The sequence below is a fragment of the Odocoileus virginianus genome, chromosome 6, assembly GCF_023699985.2.
Source record: "Odocoileus virginianus isolate 20LAN1187 ecotype Illinois chromosome 6, Ovbor_1.2, whole genome shotgun sequence".
NCBI lineage: Eukaryota > Metazoa > Chordata > Mammalia > Artiodactyla > Cervidae > Odocoileus > Odocoileus virginianus.
Genome location: NC_069679.1, coordinates 52,569,181 through 52,595,256, shown reverse-complemented (window position 1 = coordinate 52,595,256; position 26,076 = coordinate 52,569,181).

The following is a 26,076-nucleotide window of genomic DNA, read 5'->3' as shown; positions in this document are numbered from 1 at the left end:
GGAGCTCAGCACTTTGTGTTTTGACAGGTCCTCCAAGTGATTCTGATGCCTGCTGAAGTTTCAGAACCACTGATATGGTCTTTTTTCAGATGAAGGAACTTGAGACAAGAGGCTGGTTGATTTGCCCCAGGTAACAGCTTGTACAGCCTAATTCTTGTTCTAGATTTGCCCAGAATGCCTCTTCTAGTGCTTAAATCTTAAGAGAACAGAGGAAATTTTAAAGACACATTTGAACTGTGTTAGCAAGTGTTGGTGTTCAGTTACTAAGTCATGTCCAACTCTTTGTGACCCCATGAACTGCAGCACGCCAGACTTCCCTGTACTTCTCTATCTCCTGGAGTTTGTGCAAATTCATGTCCTTTGAGTTGGTGATGCCATCCAACCTTCTCATCCTGTCACATTCTGCCCTCAGTCTTTTCCAGCATCAGGATTTTTCCAGTGAGTCAGTTCTTCACATTAGGTGGCCAAAGTGTTGGAGTTTCAGCTTCAGCATCAGCCCTTCCAGTGAATACTCAGGGTTGATTTCCTTTAGGATTGACTTGTTTGAGCTTGTTGTCCAAGGGACCCTCTGGACTCTTTTCCAGCACCACAATTTGAAAGCATCAATTCTTCAATGCTCAGTAACAATTGTTAATGTGTGTATTATTAAGTGCTTACACAGTAGGTGCTAGTTAAATATTGCTGAATATTGAACAATTTGTTAGTCTTTGATTCAGCTACAGTTTTAGAGAGGATCCTGAAAGAAAAAGGATCTTTTGGAAATCTGAAAACTAGCATCTGTAAATCCTGTCTCAGCGAGGAGGGCTGCTGCAGGTGAAGGAATTGCATGCTAATCTTTCACATTCCTGGCCTCTTACCTACCCCCCACCCCCCGCCATTTACATGAGGCTTTATAAATACTTGACTTCCTGTCATGCTAATGTTTCTCAACTCTAGATTATTACTTTATCCTGATGAAGTGAAGAAAGTCTAGATTTGTGTGGTTCAAGCACTAAGCCTATTCTCCAAGTTAGAACAAGGGCTTTCAACAGCAGAGCAGTTTGTAATTATTCCTCTACTGAGTTTTAGCCCTAGCTCATCGAATGATTACATTAATGTCATTAAAATTCTGGTTTAATTGGAGCAAAAGCATAAATGTCTGCTGCTTGGAAAATAAACAGTTTTGTATTTTATATTGTTTATTTCAACCAATACTTACAATTGCCCAGGGACTAAATGGGTTTTTAAAATTTATTTTAAAAGTCATGGCTGCTAGGATGGGTTGATGGAGGCCAAGTTTGAGCACATAATTATTAAAAGCAATCTTTTAATAATTCTCTATGTGAAACCCCTATTTGTGAGGAGAACTCAAGGCTGATTGTAATTATGGTATGCAATAGGCGTTTTGACCTGGCAGATGCTCAGGGGACCTAAGGCTTCTAGTCTGGCTGCTCCTGCAATCTCCTATTTTATGTTTTGCAAAGCTAGTTGGAAACAGCACTAAAGGGTTGTTTTAAAGCTTTCTCAAGCCACTGGGTTCAGCAGATGAAGAGACATGATAACATGGTGACTATCTAAAAAGTCTAACAAACATCCTATTCTAATTCTCATCACTAAAGCCAGAATATACAAAATCTGGCAGGAAAAGCGAAAATGGTGCTTTAGGAAGTGCAGGCTCAAGGTAAGATAATTTCTGAGGGGAACAAATACACTCAGCTCTAGCATCTAATTTTTGGTGGCTCTTCAATGCTGTTTGCAAGCTTGTTGTGACGTTACACTCAGTTCATAAATGCAAAGGAACTGGATGTTGGTTTAGTGCAGTGGTTCTCAAGTTGTGGTGCCTGGACCAGCAGCCTCAGCATCACTTGTAAATGGGCTGGAAATACAAATTCTCAGGCCCCACAGCAGCCCCACTCAATCAGAAACTGGGGATAGGGCCCAGCAATCTGAGTTTTCATAAGTCCCCTAGATGACTCTGATGAATGCTAGAGTCTGAGAAGCACTGGAGAGAGATTTAAAAGAGGATATGTCTTGGGGAAACAATGGAAACGGTGAGAGAGTTTATTTTTTTGGGCTCCAAAATCACTGCATATGGTGACTGCAGCCATGAAATTAAAAGATACTTGCTCCTTGGAAGAAAAGCTATGACCAACCTAGACAGCATATTAAAAAGCAGAGACATTCAGTTCATTTCAGTCACTCAGTCGTGTCCGACTCTTTGTGACCCCATGAATCACAGCACGCCAGGCCTCCCTGTCCATCACAAACTCCCAGACATGACCACTATGTTGGCAAACAAAGGTCTGTCTAGTCAAGGCTATGGTTTTTCCAGTAGTTATGTATGGATGTGAGAGTTGGACCATGAAGAAAGCTGAACACCAAAGAAATGATGCTTTTGAACTGTGGTATTGGAGAAGACTCTTAAGAGTCCTTTGGACTACAAGGAGATCCAACCAGTCCATCCTAAAGGAGATCAGTCCTGAATATTCATTGGAAGGACTGATGCTGAAGCTGAAACTCCAGTACTTTGACCACATGATGCAAAGAACCGACTCATTTGAAAAGACCCTGATGCTGGGAAAGATTGAAGGTGGGAAGAGAAGGGGATGACAGAGGATGAGATTGTTGGATGGCATCACCAATGGGGTGGACATGAGTTTGAGTAGACTCCAGGAATTGGTGATGGACAGGGAAGCCTGGCGTGCTACAGTCCATGGGGTTGCAAAGTGTTGGACACAAGTGAGTGGCTGAACTGAACTGATATCTTTTCAAAGGACACAGTATTTCACTGCTGATGTGGAAAATTTGTTCAAACACTGATTAGGAAACAAGAATAACTATGTCAAAGACAAGAAAGAAGTCTTTCTGGAACCAGAGTGACAAAGCCAATAGCTCTCCTGTTGGATTTAAGAGTGAGAACATTCAAGCAAAATGAGGAGGCATGGATATCCTAAAGAATTAGAAAATGAATAGCCATCAGTTTTACACATGATAATCTATATATGTCAATCCTAATCTCCCAGTTCATCTGTCTCCCTTTCCTCACCCTATTCCATGTCTACATGTTTGTTCTCTACATCTGCACCTGTATTCCTGCCCTGCAAATAAGTTCACCTGTACCAGTTTTCTAGATTCCACTTGTGTTAATATACGATATCTGTTTTTCTCTTTCTGACTTACTTCACTCTGTATAACAGACTCTAGGTCCATCCACATCTCTACAAATGACCAAATTTCATTCCTTTTTATTGCTGAGTAATATTCCATTGTATATGTGTATCACGTCTTCTTTATCCATTCATCTGTCGATGGACATTTACACTGTGTGCCCAGTCGTGTCTGACTCTCTGCAGCCCAATGGATTGTTAGCTCACAAGGTTCCTCTGTCCATGGAATTTTCCAGGCAAGAATACTAGAGCATGTTCCCATTCTGTATTGCAGGAAATCTTCCTGATCTAGGGATACTTGCATCTCCAGCATTGGCAGGTGGATTTGTTGTAGCCACGCGTTCCGGGAAACAAACTCACTCAGAAGGACAATGCAGATAGTGGAGTGCAGTTTATTACACTGGTGGGCCCAAGGCAGAGTCTCCTCTCAGCCAAGGACCCCAACCAGCATTTGTGAAAATCTTTTATACCCCATGTGTATGTGTCCGAACCCACCACCCCAAATTCCTTGAGACTTACATAAACTGAGGAAGAGTAAATATAGTCCCAATAACCCCATCACTCATGTGCCATGTGCTCAGACAGTTAAACAATTAACCAATAATCAGTAAGCACGAGGTTACACTCCGACAGGTACAGAAAAATTTATGGCCTGTCTGGAGGAAGGGGTGATTAGTATATGTGTTCTCTTAGGCGATGAGTAACCTGGATACGATCTTCAAGATTCCCCTGTCCGGAGGGGGTCTTATCCTTCTGTTGTCGTTTCCAAAGACCCTAAACACAGGGTTCAGAGTCCATTGGAGAGGTGGCAGAGCATGATCAGCATGGACAGGCCTGAGATGGAGTCCAGGCCCTACGAATTCCTTCTTCAGATTCTTTACCATTGCAACACCTGGGGAGCCCCGTACATCCACACTACCATGTGTAAAAGGTGGCTGGGGAGAGCCTGCCCTACAGCAGAGGGAGCTGAGCTCAGGGCTCTGTGATGACCTGGAGGCATGAGATAGGGGGTCGGGAGGGAGGTCCAAAAGGAAGCGGATGTATGTATACAAATAGCTGATTCACTTCATTGTACAATAGAAACTAACACAACGTCATAAAGATTTCTATTTCAATTAAAAAATTAAAAATAAACATTTTAAGAAATGTAAAACTGTTCTGTCAAAAAAAGAAAGTGAATAGCCACTAGGCCCTTGTATAAATATGAAGTTAATTCATTTAATAACGCTCATATATTCTCTGCCTTCAAGTTTCTTTAGATCATTTGCAGTTAACAAGGTTTGTGCTTCTTGTTAATGAACTTGATGGTGAACCTAAGTGACAGATACCTCCACTTCTAGCCTTTCTTATTTGGTGTTGAGTGGGGATTGGTAGGTACAACTTGTGCGTAAATTGTGTCTGGACATCTGAGCTTAAGTGGTGATGCACGGCTTAGAGGAATTTATTACGTGAATGACATGGGTGCCTCCATGTCATTCTTCATTTTAAGAATCTTCATTTTAAGGAGAAAATTAGACTTATAAATTTGACCCAGTTACCATTTTGAGTCACCAGTGGAATCCTCCCCTGGCAGTCACTCAGATTTGCCTCTTGACCAGGAATTCTATGAAAGAGAAGGTGGGATGTAGGTAAACAGGGAAAGTTGCTTCACATCAACAGCTCAGAGATCTTGGGGCATAAATAAGAGTGTTTTAGTGCCTACGAGGAAAAGTACAAATCAACTGGGAAAGAGAATCCGTCTTTCTCTTCTGTGAGGAAAATGGTTTTTGTTTTAGGGCAGTCAGTGCTCCAGGGAGCACAGTCAAGTGTTTTCTGCTTCTCAGCAGCAGGGAGTCAGACCCATGGTGGTGCTATGAACTTGGCAGTAGCCCAGACCACCAGCATCTTAAAAAAATATGATACAGTGAAGCTTGCATTTCCTTCCCTATTTCATTGGTTTTATATATGTTTTATAAATATATAGGACTTCCTTAGTGGTTCAGTTGGTAAAGAATCTGCCTGCAATGCAAGAGACCTGGGTTTGATCCCTGGCTCAGGCGGATCCCCTGGAGAAGGAAATGGCAGCCCACTCCAATATTCTTGCCTGGAGAATTCCATGAGAGGAGCCTTAGGGGGCTACAGTCCATGGGGTCACAAAGAGTTGGACATGTGCGACTAACTTTCACTTCACTTTCATGTATTTATAAATTTAACTGAGGTATAGTTGCTTCACTTGTCACTTTCCATTGTGCTGTTTGATGGGGAAGGTCTGGGGGCAGGGATGAGACACAGTTGTTGGTATCTGTATTTCCTCTGTCTCACACTATAGCACCTAGGGCACAGCTCAGTGTACATAACAGGTGTTGAACTAATTATGCTGATTGAGAGACCTGTGAAGGCAAATCTTTTAAGAATGATTTGATGCTTAACAAAAAATGTGGCATGCTTGTAAATTATAAGCAAGCTGAGTCCATTTACTTAGCCAAATATATCCAACCAACCAGAAACCTTGCACTCCATTCCCAGTGCAGGGAAGCCAGGAGTAAAAGCCCTAAGAAATGTTAGACTTAGAAAACAACAAGACGCATATTTGTTCTACTGGGTTCTGTTTCCCACGTATGATTCCTTTTTTTTTTTAATTTTATTTTTAACTGGAGGATAATTGCTTTACAATGTTGTGTTGTTTTCAGCCATAAGTTGCATGTGGGTGTGTGTAGTGTTTGTACGTTCCCTCCCTCTTGAGCCTCCCCCCGCCCCCATCTTACCCCTCTAGGTCATCACAGAACATTGGGCTCGTCTCCTTGTGTTATATAGCAGCTTCCCACTAGCAGTCAATTTTACATGTATGACTTTTGCTTGTTAATCCCACTAAGATGCAGGACTTATTGTGAGCACCAGTGGATGGTTGAGCTCTTTGAACTTGTCTTCCTTTTACCGCCCCCTTCCTCAGCCCCTCTCTGCTCCCCGCCTTCACATCACCTCCATCCTCCTCTTTGCTCTCACTGCTATAAGTCCTGTGTTTTGGTGGCTCTCTCAAAACAACCCCCACCTTCCTGACAACAAGTGTGGCCCTACGCTTCTGTTTCCTGGTGTTTTCTGTGTTGGCAAGGACCTCTGGGACCCACGATTGCCCAACTCTCTGCTGCCCTTGCTTTGCCCTTGCTACCACTCTGTTGCCCAAGTTCATTTCAGCCAGGTTTAGTTTCCAGTGTCAGCCCCACCCTTCTTGGTGAGCACATTTATGGCCCTTACCTGCTACTCCACTTTATGAAATGATATTCAGGTCAAAGTGTGCACACACTGAACATGATAAGTAGGATGGAAGCCTTGTGTTTCAACCCAAAACATTAGCAATATTTGGAAGAGTGTGGTCTGTGGACCACTTGCATCTGGGTGCAAACTAACAAAACAAATTCCCGGGCCCTCCCTCGAGCTACGAGTTTTTGTTTCTGTAGTTCTCAGATGCTATGAAAAAAACAAAAACAAAAAACTGTCCAGTTTGAGAGTCACTGATTTGTATCTTGTTCTTAATCTTGGTTGAAAGCTCCAGCATGGAGGAAAGGGGTAGAGAGGAGGGGAGTTTCTTAAAAAAAAAACAAAAAAACAAAAAAACATGAGGGGCTGGCCACACAATTAAGTAATTTCTGAGTGTAGGGACTAAGCATCGGTGTTTTAAAAAAGCCTCCAAAGTGAATCTTGAGTGTAGCTACATTTGAAAACAACTGCTTTAGTCCAGATGATTCAATATATGCAGTTTTAAAAGTCTGTAATATACAATCGCTTTAATAAAGTTTATCCTCTTTGCCTAAAACCTTCCCGTCTGAAAGTCATGTTAATAAATGTCTTCCTTTCTGTGTTTTGCCATGGAATTATCTTCCCTTTTCGGGTATTCTTTTTGTTTCTGGCTTTTTTTCTGATTAAGTAAACAGCAGGAGCAAATATAAAGCTGGTGGTCCACTGCTGAAACTGATATAGCAGGTGTGTTTTGTTGTAAAAAGGCTATAGTTAAAAACAGAGATTTTTCTCATGGAAAATCTAGGCAAGAATACTGGAGTGGGTTGCTATGCCCTTTGTCAGGGGATCTTCCCCACCCAGGTGTTGAACCTGAGTCTCCGGCGTTGCAGGCAAATTCTTTCCCATCTTAAGTACCAGGGAAGCCACAATGAAGGCAAAACCAGAGCTCTCCACACTGGAGCCACCCTCCCCGGCCAGGAGTGCTTAGTAGTGCCTGTTACTCCCTCAGAGGGAGCAAGTCACCTCCTGCCCCCAGCCCAGCTGGCTAACTGACCACTTCTACCTGGTCCTACAGGCACTTGTATTTGTGACCTGTAGCGCAAAGGAGTGGATTTAATCAGTCAGCATTTGAGTACCCACTATGTTTCACATACTCCAGGATAAATGCTTTTCTTTTTCTCACACCAATCTGTGAACTCTACATTGTCCTCTTTATAGGGAACTCAGAGCTTGGGCAGGATTGGGGCTTGGCTTGGCTGAGGCACTAGATCCGAATTCCATCCAACTCTATGTTCTCAAAGCTTCCCCAGTTTCACATGCTTGTAGGAACTGCAGTAATTCTGGCTTAGTTTCATACCTCTTAGATTTCAGAGAAGGAACTTTCTGGGACACCTGTGTGAAGTATTTTGCATTCCATTAAGGCTTCATCATCTGGATTAAGGGAATTTAAAAATCAGTAAACTTGGGGAGGGCTTTAGTCTAATTAGGTTCAAGTGTCAAAGCAGAAGTTTTTGGGGCAATTGAAGACAGATTTGCAATCCTGTCAAGTGGATGCAGTCAGATATGTAACCTGAACATTTCAAGGACAGTTAATAATGGCTTCTCAGGGAACTGAATGGGAAGAACATTTGTTTGATGTAGTTAGTTATCTGAGCAGTTTTTTTCATAACACAAATTCCTAAGTGCACCTCTGGTGCAGTGAGGCCTCATGCTCACAACTCAGTAGTGGTCACTTCAGCTTCTGATTGTCTAGAGTACCAGCCTTTTGGTATAGTTTTCAACTGGTATAAATATTTTATCAGAGTTAGTTCATTAAATAGCATTTTATGTTCTTAGTATGATTTTCAGTGACATCTTGGGGCCAGAATCATTCTTTTAGAAATGAATCTCAAGTTACTAGGTATTAGTGGAAAAATTCCATTTCTATGTTCGTTCAGTGATACAGCCTTTCTGTAATGAAAGCATGCAACTGTTTTATCTAGAGCACTTTGGGGCCACTGAGTAAGGACTCCAAGGGAAGCATTGCTGAGCCATTCTGTGTCTAGAAAACACGTGGAATGATAGGAAGGAATGGAGGACATTTAAGGTCCATAAAGAGGGTATTAAAAAAAAAACTTTTAAAATTTTATTTTGTATTGGGGTATAGCCAACTAACAAATAATGTTGTGGTAGTTTCAGGTGAACTGCAGAGTGACTCAGCCATACATATACGTGTATCCATTCTCCCCCAAACTTGCCTCCCATTTATGCTGCCACATAGTATTGAGCAGGGTTGCATGTGCTATACAGTTGGTTCTTGTTGATTATCCATTTTAAATGAAGCAGTGTGTACATGTCCATCCCAAATTCCCTAACTGTCCTCTCCCCTCACCCTTCCCCCAGCCCTGGCAACCATAAGTTCCTTTTCAAAGTCTGTAAGTCTGTTTCTGTTTTGTAAGTAAGTTCGCTGTATCATTTCTTTTTAGATCCCACATATAAGGGACATATACGATATTTCTCCTTCTCTGTCTAACTTACCTCACTCAGGATGACACTCTTTAGGTCCATCCATGTTGCTGCAAATGGCATTTCATTCTTTTTAATGGCTGAGTAATATTCCATTGTATAAATATACCACATCTTTACTCATTCTTCTGTTGATGGATAGTTAGGTTGCTTCCATGTTTTGGCAATTGTAAACAGTGCTGCAGTGAACACTGGGGTGCATGTATCCTTTCAGATCATGTTTTTCTCAAGATATATGCCCAGGAGTGGGATTGCAAGGTCATATGGTAGCTCTATTTTCAGTTTTTTAAGGAACCTCCATATTGTTCTGCACAGTGGCTGTACCAATTTACATTTCCACCGACAGTGTAGGAGGGTTTCCTTCTCTGCCCACTCTCTCCAGCATTTATCGTTTGTGGATTCTTTGATGATAGCCATTCTGGCTGGTGTGAGGTGCTATCTCATTGTAGTTGTGATTTGCATTTCTCTAATTATTAGCGGTAGTGAACCTCTTTTCCTGTGCCTATTGTCCATCTGTAGTCTACTTTGGAGAAATGTCTATTTAGGTCTTCTGCCCATTTTTTTGAGTGGGCTGTTTGTTTTGATGCTGTTAAGTGTCATGAGCTGTTTGTAAGTTTTGGAGACTAATGATTAGTCACATCATTTGCAATTATTTTCTCCCAATCTGTAGCTTATCTTTTCATTTTGTTTATTGTTTCCTTTGCTATGCAAAAGTTTTTGCGTTTAAGTAGGTCCTATTTGTTTATTTTTGTTATTATTTTGGGAAAAAGATACTGCTGTGATTTATATCAGAGAGTTTTCTGCCTATTTTTTTTTTCCTGCCTATGTTTTAATAAGAAATATTTGAAAAGCGACAAAGGAAAAGCAACAAATAACATACAGAGTACCCCATAAGGTTATCAGCTGATTTTTTTCCAGTGGAAACTCTGTAGGCCAGAAGGGCACAATATATTATAGTAATGGAAGGGGAAAATCTACAACCAAGAATACTCTAACCAGTAAGACTCTCAGTTAGATTTGACAGAGAAATCAAAAGCTTAATAGGCCAAACAAAAGCTAAGAGAATTCAGCACCATCAAACTAGCTTTACAAGGAACGAAAGACATTTAAAATATTGAAGTTAATAGTTATCAGGATAGGAAAAACATCTGTGGCTGTTTAGTGAGATCATGTTCAATGAATTTTTCACCTTTGTACTCCTGCAGTTTCTGCCGTGAGGCGGATGGCTTTGTTTATTAAAGTATTGTCTACCTCTGTCCCCATTGGCTCAGGGTCCAGCTGAGCCTAATCTTGAGGGTAGTAGGACTTAACAGTTAGAGCTGACCGAACTGGAAAAGACCAGATAGACACTTCGCCTTCCTACTGCCTGGAGAGGTATTGGGAGACTGAGGACTGAAGGGGACCCTGTGCTTTTTTGGTGATGATCTCGGATGACCTTGGCCTGCAGTGGCTTGAAGCGGGGTTTCCGTTCCCCAACCAGAGACTGAAGTCAGGCTGCAGCAGTGAGAGATGAATTCTAACCACTAGACCAGTGGGCAGTGACAAGGACCTGGCCCATCAGCAGGGCAGAAATGAATTCCCAAAAAGTGATGGAAAGTAGCAAAACAAGAAAAATATTTATTAGGTAGCAAAAGAGTACATGTGGATAGACACATGGGCAGGCTCATAGAGTCATGCCCTTCTGATAATTCAGATCACTTACGTGGGGCGTCTCTTTTGGGTTTCCTTTGGCCAGTCATCTTGCTTTACCTGGTTCTGTGTCCATATTTTGTTTATCTCAGGATCCTCCCATGTGTGTACTCACATGCTTCTCTTAGCCAAGGTGGATTCTGGCCAAGAGGCCTCTGGGTAGGTCTCCCTTTTTGACCTCCAAGGAGCCTTTCTGTGCATGTGTAGTCAAGGTTTCTTCGACTTGGAGAATGAGGAGTATGTGGTCTTCTGTCTCTTATCTGGGCAGAGCTCAGCTCCTTTCTCTCTCCTGCTATTTTGGAGTATGGGTTCACAGAGGACAAACTCTGGCTGCTTAGCTTGGGGCCCTTATTATCCCTTGTCCCAGAGGGAGTCTGTTCCTTCACTTCCTCTCTGACTAGTGCATTGCTGGGGCTACTAAAACCACACCCGAGATGAAGGAAGAGTCTGCTATCCTGATTCCCAGGGTGCTGCCCTAAGTCATTGAAAGGGAGGGCAGCTACTGGGTTGCATGCTACCGTGTGGGCTCATTTGCTCAGCTTGTCTGCTCCTAGTTTCGTGTGTCAGCCTTTTACCCACTGCTAAGGAAACTCTTTCCAATGAGCAAAATCATCTCTCTCCAGGATATAGAGCCTGTAGATTCTGTCCCAGACCTGGTCACAGTGGGTCAGAGAGATTGGTATTCTCAGCCCCTCACATGGGGAATTTTGATTCTTGTAGTCTTTTGAAAGGAAGGGCCCAGGACTGGAGACAACACTTCCTGAAATGCATCCACAGAAGTGCCTACAGGTCTGCCTTGGCTACAAGCTTAGTTTCCTTGTTTCTTTGTGGTGAGGGTTGGCCTAGCAACTGACAGCTCTTAACTAGGCAACAGTCTTGCGATCTTTCAGCATGGAGATGGTAGAGAATAGTGGTAATGAGTTCCAGGTTTGGCATAATTCAGACCAGCATTCCAGTCCTGATTTACCAGTTACTAGCTGTGTGTGCTGGATCACAGAGCTCTGAGACTCAATTTCCTCATCTGTAAAATAAGATAAGATCAAAATGTGTGGGAATATTAGAGGATTAAGTGAGGATGTTTATCAAGGGCTATCACAGAGCCTGGCACTTAAGTCTGGGATTAATAGACATTGTTTTTAAATAAGGAAATATTCCCCAAAGTAACCTCAACTCTCATTCATCAGATGTCGAAAGGGTCCCTGAATTTTCAGAACTCCTTTCACAGATCACCATCAGCAACAGTAAAGATTCCTTCTGCCTGGAATTCTCTTCCCTAAGAAATTTACATGTTTAGGTTCCTCAATATACTCAGAAATTGAAACAAAAGCCACCTTTTTGTGGTTTTCTCTTATCATCTTACCTAAAATATCAACACCTCATTAAGAATTCATATCTGTTGTTGTTCAGTCGTCCAGTTGTGTCTGACTCTTGGTGACCCCGTGGACTGCAGCACACCAGGCCTCCCTGTCTCTTACCATCTCCTGGAGTTTGCCCAAGTTCATGTCCATTGCATCAGTGATGCTGTCCCGCCATCTCATCCTCTGATGCCATCTTTTCTTTCTGCCCTCAATATTTCCCATCATCAGGGACTTTTCCAATGGGTTGGCTGTTTGCATCAGGTGACCAAAATACTGGAGCGTCCGCATCAGTCCTTCCAATGATTTTTCAGGGTTGATTTCCTTTAAGAGTAACTAGTTTGAGTCACTCCTTATTTTTCCTCTTGGCAATTATCACTATGTAGTATGGTATTTTAATTTATTATCACTATCTTCCAATAACTCTTTATATTATGAGGGCAGTAATTTTTGTCTGTATTGTATCCCCAGGGCGTAGGGAAGTACCTGGTACTTGGTAGTTAATGAAGGTCTGATTACTTCTGACAGAACATCATGCTCCTTGAATGAAGTGGGAAGTCATTGGAGGATATTGAGCAAGGAGTGACATGATCTGACTTACATTTTAATAGGATCGATCGGGGAAGCCAGAGTGTTATAACTATCACTTCTCCATTGTACCCATTATTCATCCATTCATTCAGTAGCCAGTTTAATTTGAAAATAAAAACCCTCTAACTGGAATGTAATATTTTCTATGGGATAATCACACACACACACCCACACACCCATCTTGTTTCTGTTGGTTCCCAAGGAAGAACCAAGCAGATACCACTACGTCATGGCTTCTTCCAAATGTAGATAATCATAAGCTAGGTCCATATTCATAACCAGCTTTACTGTATTCAGTTTGAACAAACACAGTCCTGGTTGATGCCAGCATATGTTGGCACAATGAGACAATCAAATGCCAATGCCTGTATGCAGTGATTCAGGGAGAGAATGTTGGTTTGGGCTTTGAACAACTACTCCAGGCAGCAGTCTTACTTCTATCTCAGGTTCCCCATCTTCTTAAGGTACTTCTCCCATAGGGTCTTCTGGAATCTTACCTTGGCAGAGCTCAGTATACCAAAATTAAAAACAAAAAACCTTAAACTTGTTTGGTAAAGGCTTCAAGAGCAACTTTGGGTAGGGTTATGGTATTTTTAAGTGGGATTCATTGTAGAAGGTGATGAGAGAGGATTTATAGTCTTGGACTTAAGGTGTTTACAACCACATTTCTTATCCTAAGAAGGGAAGGGCTAATGACCACTTGCATCAGTACTTTTGAATATTTGCTCACCCCTGGTTTATGTACCACCACATAATGCATATGCCCTAAACACTAGCCAGGTGAAAGATGCAGGCACAGCACCTACAATAGTGAAAAGAAAGACAGATGGCTGCAGTAACAGAAAGGTTTAAAATAATCAGTAATTCATCTTTGTTGGTGAATTTAAAATAGCTTATTTTCTAATGACACACTCAAGAATTTTAAACATTTTTCTAGCTGAAACCTCCTACACTCTGCCAAGAACTTCAGTCCCCTTCTCCACTTTTCTGGTCTTTTTGAGAAGAACTTGAGGGGAAGCAGAGATAGACAGGGACTCAGGAAAGGAGATGATATAAAATTTTTACTTTGAAGTTTGATTTATTGATCTCTGTGTCTTGTATAGATAAGCTGGAAACATGAAAGCACACATAGAACATCACAAAGTATTATTTGGTCCCATAAAATGTCATTCTGGGTTGACACTGGCAATTTTAAGTGATTACTGGAGTTTTCTTTTGATCACTCATCCTGTTCTTCAAATGTAAAGACAAATATGGACTGAACAGCCTGCTAATTACATTTCATTTTGTAAAATACTTTTTTCTTTCATGATCGATGTATAGACCTTTTCTTTCAAATAATGCAAAGTAGAACATGACCATTACCTAAAACTTATGAAATTTACACTTAAGAAGTTACTGAACGATAGCTTTGAAAAGTTTCTCAGAGTTATGTGAAGAACAGTTTTATAATACAGATGGTTCTTATAATTGACAAAGACATTTACACTCTTTTCAATAAAATGTGTTCCAGCACCTTGACAAATTATTGTCTAATACTGCACAAATATGGCATTAATGAAGAAATGGAAAAAATAAATATCACCATCAGCTTAACTATCAAAATCATCAATATTCATTTTAATGTGATTAAATACATTACGATGTGTGAACAGATTGTTTCCTTGCTGGTTTAAATTTTAGACAGCTGACAGTATTGCAGAATTGTTTATTTTGTAATTGCAATGCATGTTATGTGTCTAACATAATATGAGCCTTTTCTTAATAGAATATTCATATTTGGGAATTAAATCTTGGTGTAGTCAAGTTACACTTTTAAGCCTATTGGCTTAATAGGAACACAACACAGACTTGTGGTATTTCAAATATTTCTTTATTTTAAAATGCATCCCTTAAAAATGAATTTCTACAGATTGCAAAGAGTTGGGTGAAGTGAAGAGAAATAGATTTATCAGGGGATTGAAAATTCAAGGTGACTTTTATTAAAAAGAAAATTGAATGGTCCTGCTTTTGTTCAAATGCTGGAAGTTTCCCACTTCCCAGACCTTGCTTCGCAGACGGCAACACAGAACGGTTCTGGGTCAGTTAGTGTCCTGCTAGGATGAATTATGAGAAGTCCAGACACGATTTAGTGACTTGGAGCTGCTGCTTTGAGTTCTGAAAATGGTGAATGTAGTCAGGAAACATCGGAAATAATCACAAAAAATGACCCCATAAATCTTAAACACTTCACTGGAAAAACATGTCCAGAAAATAATGCTTACCATGTATTAGTGTTTCATGTTGAGGAAGCAGAGATTCCTTGAGTTATTCAATTGAGCCATTTTCTTAAGCTTAGCTGGCAAATAATCCATGGCCAATTGTACCTCATCTGAAATGACAAACACTAGGATAACATGGATAAATGGGATGACATCTTTAATTTATCATTGAAGTATTTGATGGTGATGGCCTTAGTTTGCTTTACAGTAGTGATTCTTCTGGGGGATGGGTGTTAGAGAGAATTGAAAGAATTGGTACCAGAGGAATGCTCCTGACACCTTGTGTGAGATGAATGCTTAGATTTAGGGCAGGGCCCTGTGGATTTAAAGGTAGCCCACACAGAGTTCACTGGAGTGGACAGGGGTTAAAACAATTTACTTGATTGAATTTCAAATTAACGAACCTAGAGACCATCATATTCACACTTATTTTTAGATGAACAATTTAGAATTAACAGGAAAAAATTTCTGTGTAATTCGTAATACCTTAAAAAGTCAATAACATTTTCCACAGAAGTTAACAGCTTCAAATATTATTTCCTCAAAAGCCTTTCCTGACTTACTTTCTAGACCACTCCCTGGTTATAGACATTATAGCATCACGTCTTTTCATACATCTTGTTATTTGATTATTTTACTGAATGCCATCTTACCTACTTGCTCCTGGCTGCTTTCTCTGCCACTGTATTTTTAGTGTCTGTTCAGTACACACTCAGTGGGTATTTGGTGACTGGATCATAAATGAAGGGGTCTGGTCCATAGTCCTGAGGGCACTTATAGCCTACTTGGACAGGTAGAAAACATGGGTGAATGTCACCCAGAATGCCCAGAGGGTGATATAAATGGGTACAGAATACATTGTGTATACAGTGTACCTCAAGTTCTGAGGTTTATCTCAAGGAGCAATCAGGTGACAAAGGGCCACGCAGTGACACTCTGTCCTCCACACCTGGCCAGGCGTTTAGTACATCGTTCTGATGCATGGGTAAATTATTAGGACACATCTCCCTCTAAATTATTAGGACTTTTTCACGTGCCAGTGACAGAAAACCTAACTCAATTTGGCTTTTAACAAAAGAGAATAGAATTCCATCTCTGAGAATATGGCTAGTTAGGTATTTGAACTGACGTTTCTTCTTAAGGCAAAAATGCTATATTAAGTAAAAACTACTCTTAAAATTATTGATGAGAGGCTAAAAATATATAAGAAGCTATTCTTGAAAGTATTGAAGATAGTGAATTATAAGGTTGTTGTCAAAGAAGGTGGGAGTCTAGAAAGGTAAATTGAGTGTTAAATTTTGTTTTGTTCAGAGAACATTTACCAAGCCTGGTTTGTTTTTTATTGTTGGTGTTATTTTGGGTTTTGGGGAGAGGGGGCAGCTTTGTCAGGGACAGGCCTCAGAAGGCAAAGCAGAGCATTTCCCCAGGATGAGGCACTTCGTAGTAGACCCTCCCTCCATAAAGCTGAGACTCCAAAGGCCATTCTTCAGAGTAAGTGTGCTTCAGGATTAAATATGCTCTAGATCTCTACCTTCAGGGCCCTTAGGAGATTTAACTTTTGTGGTAAGCAAAGCAGGGAGGTAAAAGACCCTGAGAAGTTTGACTGATAGGTTGGCCATCAGGTAAAGCTTTAGCTTAAATATGTATCACTTTGTTGATTCAATGAGTAGTCTAGGACTGGCAGAAGCAAATCCAGATCTTTGGGTGAATGTCCCTTTATTGTAGGTCCTGAAAAATTTTCTGCAAGAGCATTTTCAAGTTAAATGACACACAGGAAAGAAAAGAGGGGAGTTGGGCAGTTAAGCACAGAAGAAAATGAAGAACTATGTCCTAATTTTGCTTCTCATTGTAGCAGACTCTGCTTTTGGGGAGGATCAAATTGAAAAAACAAAATATTAATAAAACTTGACCACATTAACAGATTAAAGGAGAAAACAATCATGTGATAATCTCAATAGATATAGAAACATGCTATCATAGATTTCAGCATCTACTCATGATAAAAACTTTTAAAAATCTATGAATAGAAGAAACTTCCTTACCCTCATTAAAAACCGCAGTTTGTGAAATGTTCAAAGCTTTCCCTTTGGCTGATAATATGGCTAGTCTGTTACTGCTCTTAATCTCATAGTCTAGTCAGGAAAAAAGATTCTAAATATTACACAGGCAAAGAAGAGTTGAGAAACCAGAGAGGGGTGGTGGATTTTATCAGAGACTGCAAACAGCAGGAGCCACTTGGACTGGAGTGATGTGGGGTGGGGGGTGATGTGGGACCCTAGTCACTGGGGTCCTCTGATAGAAGCTGGAACCATGGTGGCATGGGGACCACGGAAGGAAGGGCTACGTCTGGGAGGAGCTTCAAAGAATAGACAGAGCTGCTGCTGGACGCTGTCCTACAGCGACTGACAAAGAAACGCCCTGGTTTTTTCTCTCATGTTCTAATTTTCCTTCAATACTTTGCCTTGGTCACACTTCACTGAAAACCAGAGGACAGGAGGACCTGTTAATGTAATACATGAATTTCTTTCTCTGGGGATATAGAGCAAGGTGAAGGATGGATAGTATATCTGGAGGGTAAACAGAAGCTTGGAGAAGGGAATGGCAATCCACTCCAGTATTCTTGCCTAGAGAATTCCACGGGCAGAGGAGCCCTGCGGGTTGTGGTCCATGGGGTCACGAAGAGTCGGACACGACTAACACAACACAAACAGAAGCTAGGCGGTACAGATGAGAAATGCTGATCACACCATGCAGGCAGGCAGTCATCTCTGGGGTGGGGGATGAGAGAAGTATACAGGAGCCTTCTGAGATACTGGCAACATTCAATTTCTTGCCTTGACTAGTGATTACATTGCTGTTTGCTCTCTAATTGTCTTTAAACTGCACATGAATTTTGCACTCTCTTTTGTGTGTGTGATTTATTTCACAGAAAGTACAAAAAAGAAAATTCATAGTTCACGTAACTGAAAAACTAAGAGATAGGACTAACTTTAAGTATATTTTAATTTAGAAGTTCAAGCATTGCCAAAAAGGCTCGTCTCTTGTCATCCCATATCATTTTGAGGGTGGCTGAAACAATCTTGACTTTCACCCCACTGATATTCCTTCCCTTTTCTCAGAAACTTCAGTAAATATTTCACTGTTATCTTTCATGCTCTTTCTGCATCGCATGCCCATTCCTCAGCTAATCAATGTGGCCAAGGTGGAGAGGACTCACTTCCATGATAATTTCATTAGCTGAATTTGGAGCACAGATGAATCCACAATGGAAACAGTTCCAGTAGATGGGGACACGGGGAGGGACATCTCAAGTGATCATTCTTCCACGTTAATCACTCTTTATCCACGCAGTTCCTGGTTTGACAGTCTTTCATGTTTGGTATATAGCCTACTAGGACCTGGAAAGAAATGAAGAATGAGAGAGAGAGAAACTGAGATCTCTGTGTATTTGTGCTTCTGCCCTGAGTCCTGACAAGCTATCTTTGAATAATACTAGTTGTTCCAAGAAATGTTATCAAATAATTGCTTAAGTCACAGGGCAAATTTCTCTAAGCTGTCTGTTTGCCCTTGCTTCATCACAACCATTTTAATAGAGCACCACTTTAAGCTCTGAAAGGAATGAGATATCAGCTAACTCTGAGGGAGGCACCCTGGATCAGTGATCGTAACTAGACAGTGTAGTTACAGGTGGTCTAGACAGTGTAGAGGTCACCTTATATTTGGTTTACTGCATATGTAAATAATGATTTAACCCTTAGTCATTTCTTTTGAATAGATAAGGTATATGTAATCCTCTATGTCTTTATCTTAATATATATTTATTAACCTCTGTTTTGAAACATTGTATTAAATAAACTTCTAAACTGCAGATTTAATTGTTGAATACATTTAATTAACCTGGACACAGAAAGGTGCTGCTAAGATTCCTTTTCAGGAAAGGTTTTGTCTCCCTAACTGCGCAATGCTATTAGCAGACTGTTTTCAGCTGTCAGCGCTTTCAGAGGTTGGAGACCCCTTTCTCAAGATCTTGCCTTTACAGGGTGGCGTGATGGTTAAAAGTATGAATCAACTTGGCTAGACCACTATACCCAGATATTTGGTCAAACTTCATCATAAATGTTTCTGTGAAGGTATCTTTTTACATGACATTAACATTTAAAGCAGGAGGCTTCCTGTAGAACTCCTTGCCCTTTGTGGATGGGCCTAATCCAAGTAGTTGAAGATCTTAATAGAAAACAGATGATCACCCCGGCAAAGGTGGGCATTCTACAACAAACGGCCTCTGGGCTCGAACTGTAGTGCCTCCCCGTGTCTCCATCTTGCGGCCTACCCTGTGGATCCTGGATTTACCAGGGCTCCGCAACTTGGTAAGCAACTGTTTAAGCTTAATTTCTCTCTTTTTCTATAGAATCCTAATTATATAGTTGAACTACATTTTAATGACTAATCAAGGTGGGAATGCAAAGGTCCAGCCGCTTTAGCTGAACTTGAGAAAACTCTGATGGGTCTGCCCTGCCCCTGAGTTCCCTCCAGTACTCTAGCTGGTGGGGCTGTTGGGTTGTGTTATAGCTTGACTTCTACCCACTTCAGAGCTCTTCCCTTCCTTCTACCTGCTTTAACCCTAAGAGCACTCCCTAATAAACATGCTGAGTACTAAACTCCATCAGTGCCTGGTTCTTGGAAAACATAGCTTATAACAAAAGGGAAGTAAAACATAGAAGGAACATAAAGTAATTCCCATTATCCCTAAAAAGAAATCCTGAATTCTAGAAGAAAGATATAAGAGACAAAACAACAGGTTTGGGCTGAAAAGCAAGTTGACTCTGTAAAGGAGTTCGCTAGTTTGGAAGTAGAAAGTAAAGGGATGTGAAAACTTATTATCAAGGTATTAATCTTTTCCATTAGGGTAAAAGGCAACTTTATTCCTAGCCTGCTACCGCTGAGGTTTGAAGAAGGAGAAGGACTTGAACAGAGAAGTAGAGAGCAAGAAATACAGAAAAGCTTTGAATGGTTGCAGTGAGATACCAGGTGCATCCCCATTAGGAGATGAGATGAAAGTTGTCTTACATCTTTGTGAAAGAAAAGGATAAAAACTAAATGCATTTATGTCCCTCTCCTTCCTCCTTTTCCTTCTTCCCCAGTACACTTGGGACTAATGAGTTATATGTTCACACTCTAGTTGATTACCTTTGTAATCTGCGGCATGTGCATTTAAAGGGAAAATGTGTTTTTGTCCTGTGGTTACATTACTCACTCTAGTCAATTACTCACAAAATAAGTTTAAAGTTAGAGCAGTTTCACTTAGCTTATATGGTGGTGTTTAAGTCCTCAACTAGCATATAGACTTTGATTGTTGTTGATATATTTATTTGTTTCAGAGCTCAGGTTTCACTTTTAGATTTTCCTAATTAACTTATCTCCATGGATGTATATCTCATTGTCCACGTTGTACTGAAATAAAGTATAATATACTGTGATAATTTGTGATAAACTTAATGTAATAGGACCTTGTGCAGTTGAGCTATGTCTTCTATTATCATTGTTGATTTTTACCTAAATAGAAAGGGGACCTATGTACCCAAATTGGTGAAAACCAAAATCATTTTTTGGGGTAATTGTTTCATTGGTGATATACAAAGAAGTGTGATTTTACTTCTGTTTTCAGGATGGTGGAATAATTTACCTTTGTGACATTGATGTAAATTACCATGGTAGACTTTGTTGTTTGGAATGTTTGTTTTCTCCCTAAGGAAGGATTATGTGTATATATCCTCACATGATCCTTTGATATTAGCCTTGACTATTGCGTTGCAATGAAGCAAAATGGCTAATGGGTAAAAATTATGTGTCACTTCTGAATAGCAGTTTTAAGAATCATAGCATGGCCTGTGATTTGGCCCCTTTTACCTCTCTCCAGAAATGCTCCAGTTAGGGGCTGCTCTATCAGTCTGGGCCCTGACATAAAGATTCATGGAACGGAGTCATAGGAGACTCACATTGAAAATGCACTGGATGAGAAATAAACCTCTGCTGTTGTAGGATACTAAAATTTTCCAGGGTTGCTTGTTATCACAGTATAATTTAGATAAAACTGATTGATAGAGTTTAACTTCATAGGTTTCATTTTTTGTATAATTTCCATGTGGAGACTTGATATGTGTACTTAAATGACTAAGGGGCACTAGACTGTAATGATTCTGTCGGGTAGGAATATTGTTAAAGTAAAATTTACCTTTGTATTTTATTCGAGTAATCTGGTCCTTTCAGTGTTTTGTTTTTCTTTCATTTCCATAACAATAGCTAAGGCAAGGAGGAGAAAGGAAGACAGGGACATAGGGAAGGTAAACTGGTTAAAAAATCATGACTGGGGACGGCAGGGAGATCATGGCTGGGAATAACAGCTCTGTAATTAGAAAAAATGTTAATTTTGAATTTGCATATTTTGATGATATATATTGTTAATCCTTTTGAAAGCAATGCTATAAGTAGTCTGTTCTGCAATCTGCTAGGATCAAGGCAAAAAATGTAAGGTTTTCTTGCATTAGTTCTACCCTTAAAGATGATACACATTTGTTGGATTCTCACACAGTTACACTCACATTTGCACCCATACTAGAGAAAGAAATGGAAACTCACACCGGTATTCTTGCCTGGCAAATCCCATGGACAGAGGACCCCAATGAGCTACAGTCAATAAGGCTGCAGAGAGTCGGACACGACTGAAGTGGCTCAGCACAGCACAGCTCATACACACGTACACTTAGTAAAATAAAGCTTTTATTTTCTTCACTGGAGATCGATACTTAAAATAGTAACATAAATAACCAAAAGATAAATTAAGTTAATTTCTAGAAGCTTTTATGTGAGTTTGCCTAAATTATTTCTTCCATTTTGCAGGAGGCATGAGGGTTCTTGTTGGCCTGTATTGCTTCAATTCTATACGAATATAGAAGTATGATTCACCAAAAACACCTAAGTCCTAAAATAATAGCCACCATTTAAAATAGGCTTTTATGTAAGACACTGTATTACATGATGTATAGGCAGCAACAAGTGAATAGCTTCTGCAAAATACTTTGAAAACCAGACTCGCTGATTTATCAAACTAGGAAGTAGTTACATAAGAATGCATGTGAAGTGCATAGCTTAGTGTCTGACACAGAGGAAATAGGAATAAATGATAACTAATATGTACTCTAATGTAATACTTCCACCAAATGATACAAGTTTTTAGCTTCATTTCCCCCATTTTTAACACGGAAAAAATACAAGAGAAAATTGGCCAAGATCAATGTATTGAGACAAAACTTTTACGTTTTCATTGCCCACTGACTTCCTCCTTTTTCTCTTTTTAAATACCCTGGAAACACCCAGTCATCATCCTTGCTTTGGAGTTTGATTGTGGTAGCAGAATTTTAAGACTCTGTCCATTAAATACATACCCTATGTAATACCCTCCTCTTTTTTTTTTTTTTTTTACAGTTTTTAAAGAACTTTTTTATTTTGTATTGGAGTATAGCCGATTAACAATGTTGTGATAGTTTCAGGTAAACTGCAAAGGGACTCAGCCATACATATACATGTATCCATTCTCCCCCAAACTCCTCTCCCATCCAGGCTGCCACATAACACTGAGCAGAGTTCCAGTGCTATTCAGTAGGTCCTTGTTGATTATCCATTTTGACTACAGCAATGTGTCCAGGCAACCATAAGTTCAGGCTCTAAATCTACGAATCTCCTTCTGTTTTGTGAGTAAGTTTGTTTCATTTCTTTTTAGAGTCCACATATAAGGGATGTCATATGATATTTCTCCTCTGTCTGACTTACTTCACTCAGTGTGGCAATCTCTAGGTCCATTTTTGTTGCTGCAAATGACATTATTTCATCCTTTTTAATGGCTGAGTAGTATTCCATTGTGTAAATGTACCACATCTTCTTTACCTATTCTTCTGTGGATGGACACTTAGGTGGTTTCTGTCTTGGCTATTGTAAACAGTGCTGCAGTGAACACTGGGATGCATGTATCCTTTTGGATCATGTTTTTCTCTAGATATATGCCCAGGAATGGTATTACAGAGTTATATGGTAACTCTAGTTTAAGGAACTTCCATATTGTTCTCCCTAGTGGCCGAACCAATTTACCTTCCCACCAATGTGAAATGTAGGAGGGTTCACTTCTCTCTACACCCTCTCCGGTATTTATTGTTTGTGAAATTTCTCATAATAGCCATTTTGGCTGGTGGAGGTATTATCTCATTATAGTTTTGACTTGCATTTCTCTAATAATAATACCCTCCTTGAATGGGGTCCAAACCTGTGACTACGATGGGATGTCATTCTCATGATTATGTTACCCATCCACCAATTTTTTTTTTTTTAAGTTATAAGGGAAATTATTCTGTGTGGACTTGACCTTTAGAAGAAGATGGGGCCTCAGAGAGATGCTTCTGCTGGTCTTGAGGGAACAGACTGCCAAGTTGTGAGGAGGGCAACTGGGCAGAGTTCCAGGAGAGGCTTCTAGACTAAATTGATTTCCTCACCAACAGCTAGCAAGAAGAGAGACCTCAGTCACAGGGCCACAAAGAAATGAACTCTGTCAACATGCCAATGAAGCATGGAAGCAGATCTTTCCTTAGTCCTTGAGGTAAGGTTACAGTTGGCTGACACCTTGATTTCAGCCTTACCCACCCTGGGCAGAGGAATCGCGAAAACTGTAGGATGAACTATTGTGTTTTGAAGCTCAGTTCAGTTCAGTTCAGTCGCTCAGTTGTGTCCGACTCTTGTGACCCCATGAATCGTGGCACGCCAGGCCTCCCTGTCCATCACCAACTCCCGGAGTTTACTCAAATTCATGTCCATCGAGTCGGTGATGCCATCCAGCCATCTCATCCTCTGTCGTCCCCTTCTCCTCCTGCCCTCAATCTTTGCCAGCATCAGGGTCTTTTCAAATGAGTCAACTCTTCGCGTGAGGTGGCCAAAGTACTGGAGTTTCAGCTTCAGCATCAGTCCTTCCAATGAACACCCAGGACTTATCTCCTTTAGGATGGACTGGTTGGATCTCCTTGCAGTCCACGGGACTCTCAAGAGTCTTCTCCAACAACACGGTTTAAAAGCATCAATTCTTCGGCACTCAGCTTTCTTTATAGTCCAACTCTCACATCCATACATGACCACTGGAAAAACCATAGCCCTGACTAGACAGACCTTTGTTGGCAAAGTAATGTCTCTGCTTTTTAATATGCTATCTAGGTTGGTCATAACTTTCTTTCCAAGGAGTAAGCGTCTTTTAATTTCATGGTTGCAATTACCGTCTGCAGTGATTTTGGAGCCCCCCAAAATAAAGTCCGACACTGCTTCCACTGTTTCCCCATTTATTTCCCATGAAGTGATGGGACCAGATGCCATGATCTTAGTTTTCTGAATGTTGAGCTTTAAGCCAACTTTTTCAGTCTCTTCTTTCACTTTCATCAAGAGGCTTTTTAGTTCCTCTTCACTTTCTGCCATAAGGGCGGTGTCATATGCATATCTGAGGTTATTGATATTTCTCCCGGCAATCTTGATTCCAACTTGTGCTTCTTCCAGCCCAGCGTTTCTCATGACGTACTCTGCATACAGGTTAAATAAGCAGGGTGACAATATACAGCCTTGCCGTGCTCCTTTTCCTATTTGGAACCGGTCTGTTGTTCCATGTCCAGTTCTAACTGTTGCTTCCTGACCTGCACACAGGTTCCTCAAGAGGCAGGTCAGGCGGTCCGGTGTTAAGAAGCTCAGTTGCAGTGAGTGGATGCGCATCTGTAGGAAACGAGTGTGAGATGGACCACACACCTGGAGCGTGGGGTGTGGCTCCGGAGTGACTGCTGTACGGATGACGTAGCTCAGAGATGCAGGGCAGTTAAGTTCACATGGGAAAGACCGACCGGTGGGAATGAAAGAAAGAAGAGAAGCGTCAATCCTCACTCTTTCCCCTCGCCCTCAGTAGGCTATTCTAATTCCTCTTTTTCCTTTGCATCTCTTCCAAAGAAGTCCTACCTGCCAAAGGAGTGCACCTCCTGCTTAACTTGCTTTGTCTTTTTGTAGTTTGTGGTGAGTAGCAGCCAGCTTGGTAATGTGTCACATCACACTTTCCTCACTTCTTTCCTCTTCATCTGCATGCCCCAAATAAGATGTTCACACTTTAAGCCTTACCCCAGTTCTGCTTTCTGAAGGACCTGGATTGATTCAGTCACATAATAATTAAGTGACAGATTCAGAATTTGAGTGCAAGTCTGGCCATAGAACTTGAGTTAATTTCAGGATAGGTGGTTTCATTTTGAGGAAATTAAATTTAAAAGTGAAAAATACACAATAGAGGCAACACACTATTTCTATGCTAATAACCACTCAGGAGGACATGGAATACGGGTTTCAGATTGTCTTGTTATTCAAAATAGAGTTAGTCTGTTAGAAGGAACAATTTCTGGCTCTTTCAGTATGTTCAATTTAACATACACATATTTGGGGACAAGGAACTGTAAAGTACAACTGATACTAGATTCCTGTAATGTTCGTTTGCTAGTAAGTCTTGGGGCAACCGTATGATGAAAGAGTCACTTGCTCTTCCCATAGTGAAGACAGATTTTCAGGCATACTGTTTTCTCCCAGTTTTTTAAATGGTTGTTAATACATTTCCTAAGGTGGGGATTTTGCCTTGGACTATTTCTGAGATGCTCTTTTCAAGAAGCAGTGTTCAGTGAGCCTGGGGCAGAGTTTGAGGCAAATAAACAGAAATTGTTCCTAAGTGTGTTTTGAATACTGAGTTCTGTTGGTAAATGAAAATGTTCCTTTTAATGCATTGGCTGCAATAGAGCCTGATAGGGTGGGTACCACACTTTGCTGCTTTAATGATAGGGCCCAGAGAATAGGTTTGCCCTAATTTCCAGTTTATTTTTCTCCTTATGAACTCACGGGTAACTTGATGACCATGACTGAGAGTTGAAGACATCGCTTTTAAGTATTTGTCCTTAGGATTCAGCTGCAGATTCCCTGGAAATGCCTGTGCTTCCCTAGAGCTTTGACATTTTTACTGATAGTGTAGGTTATGTGGTGGTCACGTTCATACCCCAGCATGCCCCAGTCACATGTGATTGAATGAGATGTGACGACAACCTGAATGAAGCTAGGCCAAACATTCTCTCGTAGGAATTTGGAAGTGGAGCTAGAGATCACCAGTGAGATGGGGCTGATCTCCTGACCAGATGACAAGTAAATCTAGGAGCTCCAGAGTGGCCATCTTCCCTCCGTATGTGGATGGAGAGCCTAAAGGCCAGTCTAGCTTTA